General features: G+C 41.4%; 1 protein-coding gene across 6 annotated transcripts in view; it reads left to right on the top strand.

Annotated features, from left to right (window-relative positions):
* Positions 1-13,249, top strand: part of MITF (melanocyte inducing transcription factor) — a 143,584-nt gene that overhangs the window by 107,892 nt on the left and 22,443 nt on the right. The gene's annotated exons all lie outside the window — the stretch shown is intronic.

The following is a 13,249-nucleotide window of genomic DNA, read 5'->3' as shown; positions in this document are numbered from 1 at the left end:
TTTTAACTGTAGTTTGCTGTCCTGGCCTCCTTGGGGACAGAAATTCAATAAAATAAATAAAACCTGTTCATAAAAAATCTAGAATTGGGGATGAGCAGTGAGGTGGCTAAGTTTGCTGACAACACTAAATTGTTCTGGCTCATTAAAACAGGAAGTTTGCAATGAAGTACTTTCCCCACCCTGCTGGCCACTGAATCCCCTTGACCAGGAAGGTACATAAAATGGCTTCTTGTCCCAATTGAGCCTTTTGCCCAAGCAGCACTCTCTTCCTGTGCTGTTGGTGCCTTTCTCTATCCTTTTCCAGGCCTGGCATTCTGGTTTGTTCCTTTATCCTGTGTTGTAGTTTTTCCTCCAGAGCTGACTTGCTCTTTAGTTCCGACTCATGGCTTTGTCCCTTAATGCTGATGCAACTCCTCTTGGCAGCCAATTGACAGCAATTGACAAGTCTTCCCATTTGAGTTTCTAGAAGTTTCTCCTTTGTTCCAGTCTTTTTAGGTCAGTTCACCAAATCTCTGCATCAGTTTGCATTAAAAAAAAAGAAAAGTCCTCATGAAAACACCATTTTGGTGCAAACTTCTCCAAATATAGACATTTTTCTGTATCATTTTTGCAACCAGTTTTTCCTAATGTAATACATTTTTGTATGCTATTTTTGCTAATATATGCATTTTTATATAGAGTAATCATTAGTTCTCTAACAACAAAAGAGGTACCAAAACATGCACGTATTAGGGCCTAATATGTGCCCTTTTTGGCATTTATTTGTTTTTTGCAAACTTCATTGCAAAATTTGGGAAAGTACAAATCTCAAAAGGATAGCTGTGTTTTGGTTTCAAATATTGTTTTGGCAAGTTCAAATTAGGTTGGCTCACATTAAAATGTGAACTGAACTGAATCGCCCCCCTGCCCTCGTCCCTAGATGACCTTAAAAGAAACAAAACAAAACACTGAAAAGTGTGCATCACAGCAATTTGAGTTGTGAAACCCTGTTATATAGGCACCTTTGCTCTCAAAGGCTACTAAACATTAACTCCTGATCTGTAGTCAGTTTAGCACTTGTTAGGTCATGCAAAGTCTCTCTTGAATACCAGACAATAGTATTTCCTGAAGTAGTCGGCAGATGGTGATAGTGCTTCCTAGAGATGCTGTTTCTTAAACTGTTAATTTGATTTATTAAGTGTTTTGAAACGTAGCATTTCCCACTTACTGCCGATAAAACACATAAAAGCATTTTAAGAACGCTTTTACACTTTTTTAATACTGTTTTGATTCTGCATTTTGATATCTGTTACGATAGGACAAAAAGCAACTTTATGCTTAAAACATGAAATGAAAGTGACAGGTGGCCATTGATGCTTTTGTTGCTCTGTAATACAGCTGAGGATTTTAAAGTTTTGGAGGTTTTTTTGTTTACAGGCTTTAACAGTACACCACTAAGTTTTTTTGTGTGTATAAAAAATACAAGTTTCAAAGCAAGTATGCAGCCCCGATGCACTATATTGCAAACATTCCTTCCAGTAGCACCTTAAAGACCAGTATCTGAAGAAGTGTGCTTGCACACGAAAGCTCATACCAAGAACTAACTTAGTTGGTCTTTAAGGTGCTACTGGAAGGAATTTTTTTATGGCAGACCAACACTGCTACCTATCTGTATATTGCAAACAATTTGTTACATGGCCAGCGATGTGGGGTTTTCAGAAAATTTGCAAATGAGAGGAATTTCATGTAGGAAAAAAATCAGGTTGTGATGGAAGTTGTTCCGATGCCCTGGAGAGGGATTTTAAGTTAGCATGTTTATTCTGCATGTATTTAGTAAACAAAATCAAAAGCTTTGAAGCTGCCAAGCTGGCCACATTATTAGCACTTGCCGTCCTTTGATTATTATGAATTGCATGTGGTTGTGGGTTTTTCCCATGGAAAAAGAAAGCACTGGAAAAAATTCTGTCAATGTATATGCATGGTGTACTGGTTAGAGTGCTGGACTAGGACATGGGAGATGAATCAGTCAGTGTCAGCCTGACCTGATAATAGTGATGAGAATAAAATGAGGAGAAATGTGTTCTCTACCTTGAGCTCCTTGGAGGGAAGGTGGGGTGTAAATGCAACCAACCAACCAAAATAAAATGAAACATGACTGTTGGATTTGTAGAAAGTTTCTGGGATGAGGAGAACTCCTTAGGACTGGGGACGGCTCTTTTGTATGCCACACTAAACGGCCTCTTCGCCTCTTGATGATAGGCTTGTGGTGCATTTTCATTGCAGGAATCATCCGCTTGCTGCTTTCAGGGTGCACTGGTACAAGTCAGCTTGCCATTGCATCCCTTTTCATATCTTTAGGACTGATGTAGCAGCAGTTTCACAGTGTGCTTTTCAAATCTTTTATCTCCTGCATACGCTCAGTGGTCAGTTGATTAGTCATTTATGCTCATTACCGTATTTTTCCATGTACAGTGGTACCTCAGGTTAAGTACTTAATTCGTTCCGGAGGTCTGTTCTTAACCTGAAACTGTTCTTAACCTGGGGTACCACTTTAGCTAATGGGGCCTCCTGCTGCCACCACGCCGCCAGAGCACAATTTCTGTTCTCATCCTGAAGCAAAGTTCTTAACCTGGGTTAGTGGAGTGTGTAACCTGAAGCGTATGTAACCCGAGGTACCACTGTATAAGACACACCCCATGTATTTTGGGGGACTGAAATTTAAGAAAATGGGGGGGAGATGGTACAGAGTTGTTGAGGGGTTGTTGAGCTCTTTTTAGGGGGGGTTGCTGAAAATTGCTCACCTGCACGCATCACAAAATCCGCCTCTCGTCTGTCCCCTTGCCAGCAGAAGCTGCCAATTGACTGCCCTTTTGCCACAACGACAGCCAATCAACACTAGTCCTTAACGCAGCCACCAATAACATGCCCAATAGCCACTGACAGCCACAGAGGCAACCAATCAAATGTCCACACTATGCGCTATCCATGTATAAGACGACCCCCACTTTTTAGCACAATTTTTAAAGGAAAAAAAAACTAGTCTTATACATACACGGAAAACTACAGTATCTCATTTCTAGATGCATTTCCACGGCTAGAAAGTTTTGTACAGTTACACCAAACCTAACAGGATAATTAAAAACAGCAACCTCAAAAGCAGATTGTTTCCTTCCAAGATATTAAATACAATGTTGAGGTGCCATAGATGGTGGGTGGGAAGGAAGGAGATGGGAAGTGAAAAGGAGATAGCCTGCACAAGACCTCTAACAGTTTATTGCAGTTATTCCACAGGGCGGGGGGATTAGGGCTGAAGGAAAAGGACATTGTAGATGGTTTAAAAACTAAAAAAGCAAACAACCCCCCCCCAAAAAAAAAATTTGCTGTATACTTATTTGACAGTGATCTCCTCAAGCCCAGTGGGGCTTACTATTTGAGTAACCTGCACAGGATTGGGAATTTTAACTTGAGGAAGCCGTGGTGAAAATTATTATTAAGTAACTATAAGTATCTCTTGTGTTTGTTTTCCCCCATCCCTAGTTTAAAACATGAGTGTTTCTTTGTTGAATTGTCAGAGTGAGTCTAGAAAGTGTTGTATCCAGTAAGTAATATATGAAAAACTTGTCATTGAGGGCGGGGGGGGGAGCACGTGGCTGCTCAGTGATGTAAAGCTGAAGACCGATCCTTTGTACTATTAAAAAAAAGTTCACTTAGGCTTGAAGACCTTGGAAGACCCTAAAGCTGCCATTAGCTGTGGGGTGGGGAACAAATAGCTTCAGACGGCAACTTTTTTGTTATTGACTTCTTCGGAATCTGCGTCGTGTCTTGAAAAGGAGCATATTGAAGGGTTCTTCTGTGTGCTTTAAACAAACCAAGATATAAAAGCGACAGAGGTCCCTCGCCCCCGACTGCCGTGGGGCAATGTACTTTACGTTTGTAAGCTTCTCTCGTTCAGCTGCTGCTGCTGCTGTTTTCTAGCTATTCTGAGGATTCTACAGCCCTAAAGACTGTGATCCTTTGACATCTTTGAAACCAATCCCATTTTTGCTAAAATCCAGGCGTCCTAAAAACATATATAAATTCAGAACTTTGTACTATGAATAGAGAAGCTTCATTTAGAATGCTGTGCCCTTGCTCTTTTTTTAGTAATTGTGGAGTGTTTCAAATAGGGTGATGAAGATTTAATGGGAAGAATGGGTTTTTAGAAGAGGGATGAGTTTTCTATTTTGTTACTTTTGACTTTCTGAAATGGTGGTTGTTGCTGGCATCTGTCTGTCTTGGGAAACAATGGAGTGGGTCTCTGGTGGTGAAGTCAAACTGTGAGAGAATCACAGCGCCTGCTGTGGCGGCAGAGACGCAGCGGCCTCCTGTGTTGTTTTTGCTGCGTTAGCAGCACGCAAGTGAACTCTCTGGGGCGCAAGCCTGGGCACTGTGTATGGAGGTCCTGGGCTACCCAGAAGACAAGACCTCCCTCTTGGCCTTGCTGATCTGGTCCAAAGGAAAGCAGAGCAATAGGCTTTGCAACAGCTTGACTGCAGGTGTTGCTAGAAGGTGGCGTACAAGGTGCCATCCAATCGCCTTAGGGATTCCACTCCGGATTTATGTAGGGTTTTCTCCTTAGCTTTTCTTCTCCCAAAGACATCCTGCAAGGCACTGAAAGTTTAGGATCAGAGTTTTCCTTCTCCTGGATGGGCTGCCTTTTCAGGTTGAAGAGCCCCATCTGCCCCTTACTTCCTACTTCAGCACGTGCAGAAACTGCCTTCTTGACTGCTGAACCCACTATTGCTCTCTTCCCCTCAATCTGCCAGAGCCTGTCTTCACATGCAGGGGAAATCCCTAATTCACTGAGGGTTTGAGACTCATCGGCTACCCTCACCTGGTTTAGCCAGCCAGCTGAAACTGTTTCCTGAGGTGTTGCCGCTGTCACATGCTGACAGCTTCTAGGAGCCACAGGTGAGAACAGAGTGCAGGGTGGGGAGCAAAGGTGGACAAACTCCCAGCAGGGGAGGAAGCCACTTGGGCGCCTGGGGCGGCATGCCCAGGGGCGAGGCGATCCGCCCATAGGGGCGGGGCCTCTGGAGTCTGCCTGCCTCCTCCCACTAAGCTGCCCTTCAGCTGGGGGGGGGAGGCAGTGGGTGGAGCCTTTGCACACCCAAGCCACTGTGTCTGTCCCAGGAGAGACGCGTGGCTCAGGCTTGCTGCAGGCCCCATGGTGAGTGCCGCCCGGCATTTTGTCACCCCCCTCAGTGGTGACACCCAAGGTGGACTGCACCCACCGCACCCCCTTCCTCTGCCCCTGAAACTCCCCCAGAAGGAGCACGATGTGTTGCCCACCAGAGATACTACCCCTCCCCTAACACCCCATACAGATATTATTATTATTCATTTCATTTTTATACTACTTTTTTATTTTTAAGGGGGGGCAATCCAAACAGTTTACAACCTACATTAAAATACCGAATAAAACAATTCAGAATAAAGCATCGCTGAGGAAAGTCAAATATAAAGTATACATTCAAAGCAACATAATTAACAGGGAATTAAAATGGTACTTTAAAACATTACAAAGGTAAACTACAGAATGCACATTTAACACAGCAAAGTTAACAAAATAATAATAATAATAATAATCCTCTGGGCGGCTTCCAACAAAACACTAAAATACAATAACCTATTAAACATTAAAAGCTTCCCTAAACAGGGCTGCCTTTAGATATCTTCTAAAAGTTTGGTAGTTATTTTTCTCTTTGACATCTGGTGGAAGGGCGTTCCACAGGGCGGGTGCCATTTGAAATGTCTTCAGAAATGTTTAAGGTGAACAATTGCTCGCCTTAAACATTTCAGAAGAAAACGTCGCTGAAGGAAGTCAAAAATTAAAAAAACCCCACATCTAAAAGAGCGTAATTAGCAAGAAATATCATAAGCATAGTATATTGCTGCTGTTGCTGCCAATCGCACCCATGGTTGTTCATGGCGGACAGCAGCTGTGGAAGCTCAGACTTGATGATCTGAGTCTGCACTAAGAGACAGTCAAGATGGTCCCTGGCGTCGACAGCAGCCTCAGCTTTTGGAGCTGGAGTCAGTCAGGGACCTGGTGGAAAAAAGGCCTGCAAGGCAGAGAGCAGGTCTTTCCTGTCTCACTGCCAAGATGGTCAGCCATTCATTTTGTTTTCTAAGCAGCTGCTGAAGATATATTCCACAGATCTGCAGTTTATACATGGCCTCTGCTTATTGATTAATTATGCTACATTACATCTCTTTTCATGTTCTTACATACAAAGAAAACTTTTTTATTATTGCTTTTTATGCTTTGAAACCAGCTGCCAGTTTGTTTCCAGGCCCGACAAAGTGCTCACATGGGTGTTTAAATCCCTAAATGACTTAGACCCCCAATATCTGAAAGACCACCCCCTTCACTATAGGCACTCTTGAATGTTAAGATCAGCAGAGGTGGTCCTCTTGGTAGTTCCGCTGCCCTCAGAGGTTCAGGTGATAGTTACCTGAGAAGAGGGCATTCTGTGTGATAGCACCTAGATATGGAATTCCCTCCCCACAGAGGTGTGTCTGGCACCTTCATTATACAGTTTTTGTTGTATGATGAAAACAAACCTGTCTGCCCCAACCTTTGACACCAGAGATAGGTGTCTTATGGAATCACTGTATTCCTGTGGATTTGTTTTTTTAACTGCTTTTAATATTCCATTTTAGATTGTTATTACAAGACTTGGAACCTATTGCAGAAGGGCAATAACCAAATAAATAAATGAATTTGATGCATTGGGCAGCAAAAGTTAATAAACTGCATATCAGCCGGAACTTAACTAATTTCCCTGAAACAACAAAGAGTCTTAGAGACTAAACACTTATTATGACATAAGTGTTTGTGGCCTGCAGCCCGCTTCATCTGAAGCATGAAGTATTTAGTATCCTTGATTTATCTTGAAGTGCTATCTCATTCAGGATAACAGCTCATGCACTTGATGAAGTGGACTGCAGTCCATGAACGTTCATGTGTAATAAGGGGCTACAAGTCTCTGTGTCTTTCCTGTAAGAGACTAATGCCTGGGAATGAATTCTCTTTGACTGCAGCATTCTACTTCATTTACCGCTGCGGTGGGAAGGTAAACAACGTTTCTGTGCATTCTGGTTTCTGTCACAGTGTTCCATTGCACCAGAAGTGGTTTCTTGATGCTGGCCACATGATCTGAAGAGCTGTCTGTGAACAAACGCCGGGTCCCTCGGCCTGCAACCCCATAGTCGCCTTTGACAGGACTTAACTGTCCAGGGGTCCTTTACCTTTTTACCTTTTATTCCTCTCCTGACTAAACAATCCCTGTAATTATTCTAGTTTCTCTTATTGTCTTTGTTCCAATTAGAATTAATTATTCCTGCTTGAAACTAGATGCTATTTTAAATGAAATGCTGCTCATTTAAGCTTGCGCCAATAATTCCCCATCTTTGAAATTCTCTTGTGTTAGTATGATATGCTTGGCTTAAAACTGAAACCAATGGAAACCTCTTTGCTCTCACCCTCAGAAATGTGACCAAATGTCTTACTTAAGGGTTTAATGTCAGCAAGGCATCCAAGTTGCTTTATATTCAGAATCACACAAGCAAGCGTGTAATGAGGATTTCCTCCTACTTAAGAGGTTCCTGGCTGTTAACAGCAAAGTGAGAAGTCGCTGTTTTGTTTGCCTGTGCTAGAAAGTCAAACACACACAGAGAGAAATCTAGCTGAAGCCTAATAATTCATCAGCCATCCTTTGAAAAACAAGCTCTGGTTTCCTTCCTACTGAATTAATATCAAAACATATCCTGCGTAATATGATCTTCTCACATAACACCTTTTGCAAAACTGCCTTCAGTAATTTCTCAGTTTACTTTACTAAACCTTTCTTTTTGTAATGGTTTGGAACATCACTCCGACATATTTTGTTCTCAGATATGACTTGTGGGCTGTATTGTCAGAGCATACATAGGAAACATTCACACAACAAGGAAAAATGACTCTGTTTATTTTAGTGACTTGCTGTCTTTTTTTTATGGAATTGCAAACTTGGTGGATCAGGGAAATGCTGTGGACATAGTGTATCTTGATTTCAGTAAGGCTTTTGACAAAGTCCCCCATGATATTCTCGCAAGGAAGCTGGCAAAGTGTGGGCTGAACAACGTGGATTTGTAGGTGGATTTGTAGCTGGTTGACTGACTGAACCCAAAGAGTAATCATAAATGGTACCTCATCATCCTGGAAAAAAGTGACAAGTGGGATGCCACAGGGTTCTTTGTCGTTCAACATCTTTATAAATGACTTGGATGAAGGAATGGAGGGGATGCTCATCAAATTTGCAGACGACACCAAACTGGGAGAGGTAGCTAATGCTGCAGAAGACAGAACCAGAATTCAAAATGACCTTAACAGATTGGAGAACTGGGCACAAGCTAACAAAATGAAATTCAATTGGGATAAATGTAAGGTTCTGCACTTAGGCAGGAAGAACCAGATGCACAAATATAGGATGGGGGACACCTGACTTACTACCAGTACATGTGAAATGAATCTAGGGGTCTTACGAGGAACGTTTGAAGGAACTGGGTGTGTTTAGTCTGGAAAAAAGGGAGACTGTGAGGAGATATGATAGCCATCTTCAAATATCTTAAGGGCTGTCACATTGAGGAGGGAGCATGCTTGTTTTCTCCTGCTCTTGAGGGTAGGACTCGAGGCAATGGCTTCAAGTTACAAGGAGATTTTGACTTAACATTCAGAAAAACTTTCTGACAGTAAGAGCTGTTCGGCGGTGGAACAGACTCCCACGAGAGGTGGTGGACTCTCCTTCTGTGGAGGTTTCTAAGCAGAGGTTGGATGGTCATCTGTCATGGATGCTTTATCTGAGAGTCCTGCATTGCAGGGGATCGGAGTAGATGACCCTTAGGGTCCTTTCCAACTCTTAAGATTCTATTATTCTACTCTGAAATTATGGATCGACTTTATTTCCTGGTGTACAAGAGGTCATTTTACTATTGTGTTAATTGTCATGATACACAAATTCCTCAGGTCTCATATGGGAATTTGAATAGCTACTAAGGGAATTTTTTCATAGTATTTCAGCAGCACATGCAGTTTACCGTGCTGAGTAGGTTTGGAGGGTTTTTGTTTGTAGGACTGAGGTGAAACCTAAAGGGTTTCATATTTCTTCACCTCCACGAATCACACCCCTCCCCATGTTGGCAATTGTTTTGGCAGTAAAATGGGGCAAAAATTGTTGCCTATTCAGAGTAAGTACAGGAAATATTGCCCTCAGTTTGATTTGGCTTCATGATGCTGTCACACCATGAATTACAGCTAGGTAATATCATGGTGATGTCACACTGCTTGTATTATCACCCATTGGCTGGGTTCATTTTATGAAGATGACCTGGCTGCTGTTTTCTAAAAATAATAACACTGGACCCATAGGGCAGAAAAAGAGGCAGGAACAAGAAGTAAGGAAGAAGAATTGTGATATACCAACCCAGAAGACCCTTCATAGACATCAAGGTGTTGCTCATATATCACAGATGGGACAATGTAAAATTCAAAATGGTGACTTAATAATTGATCTCTGCTTCTATCTAAGTGGAAACCTCTGTTCTGTAGCAGCTCATTCATGAATTCAAGCCATTATCTCATGAGATTTGCTGCTGTTGAAAATAAAGGCCTGCAAAGCAACCTATTCATCACATTTCTTCGCTTTATTAAGCAACTATGCAATGTACAAAACAAGGCTTTACAGCTGAAAATAGATTCTGCTCAATCATTATTCAAAAACATTTACTCCAGTATCTAGTAAAGAGAGGTGAATATTTTAAGTGGCTCAGTACTGCTTTGCCTGACCCTCAGTTGAACTATTGCTATTAACTTGGCTTTTTTAGGCTTGGGCCAAAAAAGGGAATCGGCCATTCCTTGCTTGATGGAATTTGGGAGATTCCAGAACATAGCACACAGTATGCTAGCTGCCACAAACATAGATAATGCAAAAACTAATCTGCAACTGTGTACAGCCAGTAATTTCTTTAGATAGCAATATGGGTCAGAACTCCATTTTCTGTAGGCCAGCTGACTCAAGCCATTGAAGCTGAGTGCTTCTTCACTCCCTTTAATCCTTTTGCAAAGTGTTTTCCTGTTTATTTACTATATTTCCATGATGCAAGTACTTCTGAGGCTGTTATTTCATTCAGCAGATGAAACAGATCGGCTGAGTTTCCATGAAGGTGACTGCGATAATCCTGCACTTAGTGCTTGATCATCAAGTTCAGCGATGTATCCAAAAGTATTTTATTATAATTCAGTGGGCTCAGTATGCACATAAATAACACCACAGCTCATTTAAGCAGAGAAATAAAACCAAGCAATTCAGTAGGAAACCATTGTACATGCTCGCCGTAAAATACCGGTAGCATTTTTTAAAAAATAAAAAAGGTAATCTCTTAATGATTATGTTAATCGTGTGATAAAATGAAAGCCTTTAAATTGTTTTTTTGTGCTACTGCTTATCCAACCTTCTCGGTATTGATGCTGACATAAAAGCTATTACAGGCTGCAGGCAACGAAGGGTAGATTCTGGCTTGCTTTATTTTTATTATTAACTATGATGTCTAATAGCTAAAGTCATTTAAGTGGCACAAAACTGTTTTGAATTAACAAAATCTCCCATTCTTTGCCAAATTGTTCCCGTGGCACTTAATATTCACTGCAAAAGCATGTAGCGTGAAAACATGGTCATACTGATAAAACAAGTGGTCTTTTGTGCTGTGGACAGTACTGGAAAAATAAAAAAATAAAAATGCTGCATTAAGAACTATAATGGTGGCTTTTATTATTCAAATGCACATGGATTATTTTGTCTGTGGATGGCTACCTGATCCTAAACAGCATCTCAAAGCAGCATTAGTTTTTTCTCATTGTGTGATGCTGCAAAATGTGATGACTGGTTGTCATTTGTTGTTGTTGCACCTTCCAGATCCTATCATAAAACATGGAGAGTAGCTGATTGGTTTAGGGTATTGTTGTAGTAATGAGTTTGTTGTGGAGTATTGTTGTAGTTATGAGTTTGCGCCTTGACTCCCCTACATTCCTGGGTCTAGTGGGTGTTGGCGTTTAATCAGTGCTTGGAGTGTTAAGATGGGCTGCCAGACACTGAATTTAACAGTCTCAAAATACAGGCCAAACCAGGAAATCGCCTGGGAGAAGAGCCGTCATGTCCCCATGATCCAGGCTGTGAGCGTCTTTGTAAAGCATATCCCATCCAAGGAACCTGACATCCCTTCCTCCACCTCACCATCAGATTTTTGATCTGAGCCAGAGAAGATTCCCCCCCCCGAAAACGTTTTCCTTTGAAGTGAACTTCTATGAATCCCCAGAGTTCTTTGTATGACCCTTTATTAGAAGACCTTAGATTAGAAGACCGTTATTAGAAGCTCCTAAAAGTTAGAGCCAGGCGCCCTTCAGATTTGGAGACTCGGAATTGTATCCATTGCTGCACATGTCTACTTATGCAATGGGACACGCCTTTCCTCTCCCCATCTGCACCCTCAGAATCTGCTCTGGAGGGTCCATCACCCCTCTGGAAGTGATTTTAAGGGTGTGTGATGGGGTTGCAGGGGAGAGAATGGGAAAGTTCCTTTGCTCAGACCAAAGTCTAGCAAAACAGCAGCATTGGAGCAGCCTACTTATTGTCATGAAATTCTATTCAGTGTTGATCCAGATCAGATTCCAATGTATAGTTAGCAGAGTAAAAACTTACACACATTGCAGGATTCCCCCAAAAACAGACCAAAGGCAATTGTATTTCACCCAGCAGAGTTTTACTGCTACTGAAGGCAAATGAGCATAATGGTCACAAATCCAATACATTCAGGATTGGCACTGTCCATAAGGAATCCAGTTGCAGCCGACTTAAATTTACAATAACTTATAATAAGACTAAACCTTACAATTAAGTATAAAGGTAAAGGTAAAGGGACCCCTGACCATTAGGTCCAGTCGTGACCGACTCTGGGGTTGCAGCGCTCATCTCACTTTATTGGCTGAGGGAGCCGGCGTACAGCTTCTGGGTCATGTGGCCACACCATTAAGTATACTATGTATGAAACACCACACCAGAAGGAAGAGAGATAGAAAGAGAAAGTGAAGACCCAGGCTCCTTCTGGCCTATTATTATAGTCAGCATGACCTTGACAGAAGAGATAACAGAACCAGTTTAAGCCAGCTGTACTCAGCTTCTCTGAAGGAATAACCCAAACACCATGAACCTTGTGCTTGCTTCTTTCACACAGAGAAGCTTCCAGGACCCTCTTGAATTAATTAGAATAGCAAATCTCTACACATCGGATCAATACTTTTTGTACTAAGAAATGCAAACTGGCCAGGACCATGAATTGTTAGACTGGTCACCAAGCATGGAGTCAAAACTACAGGACCATTTAGAGGCTTCCTTTCTGCATTTCTAGAAACTAAAAGCCACTTTAATGTGGGTTGAAGCCTTGTTTCGAAGTCCTGTTTCCGGACTGAGTTCCGTCTCGCTGACTGGACTGGTTTTCTAATGAAATTGGCCTAACCCTAAAGGCACTGCATAGTTCATGAAATGTTTTTAGTTGATGTGGGTTGGTGGGGCTTGTGTTTTTGCATCATTAATTGTTAGAAACCTAAATTTTTAACCTTTTCTTTTATATCCCATGACATTTTGAAACAAAAGTTCCATTGAAATGAGAGCAAAGGCTAAAAAAGTATTTTATTTTTTTATTTTTTTTATAATCGCAAATCCCAGTTCCTAGGGCAATATTAATAGGAACAAAAGGTCATTATTATAAACATCCTCCCTTTGAATACGTGTCTTACTTGAAATCTGATATGTTTTTCTGACCATGTTTGCCCCTATTAGCTAAATTACATATGAAGCAAGAAACTTGGTTGGGCTTTATAAGTGAGGTTTTTCCTCACTTTGGTTTATAGGTACATCTATCTAAATAATTGTCTTGATTTTTTAGAATTACCTTATGTAGAAAGTAGAGGCAGAACATCACTTGCTGATTCAAAAATACAGGGTTAATTCTAAATAGTGCTATACTCCTAGCATCAGGAAACAATTTAAAAATTCGTTCTTTCCTTTTACTTTGTTTTAGTCTGTTCTGTGGTGGTTTTAACTTTTGAAATAAAGTCACAATAAATCACTCCCTATACAAGCTCAGTAGGGCACACTTTAAATACAGGTTGAGCTGGTTTTTGTGAATTTTCACA

This window comes from Podarcis vaucheri (assembly GCF_965113315.1).
Source record: "Podarcis vaucheri genome assembly, chromosome: 2".
Taxonomy (NCBI): domain Eukaryota; kingdom Metazoa; phylum Chordata; class Lepidosauria; order Squamata; family Lacertidae; genus Podarcis; species Podarcis vaucheri.
Note: the sequence above shows the minus strand (reverse complement) of the source record. Positions and strands in the feature narration are given on the sequence as shown.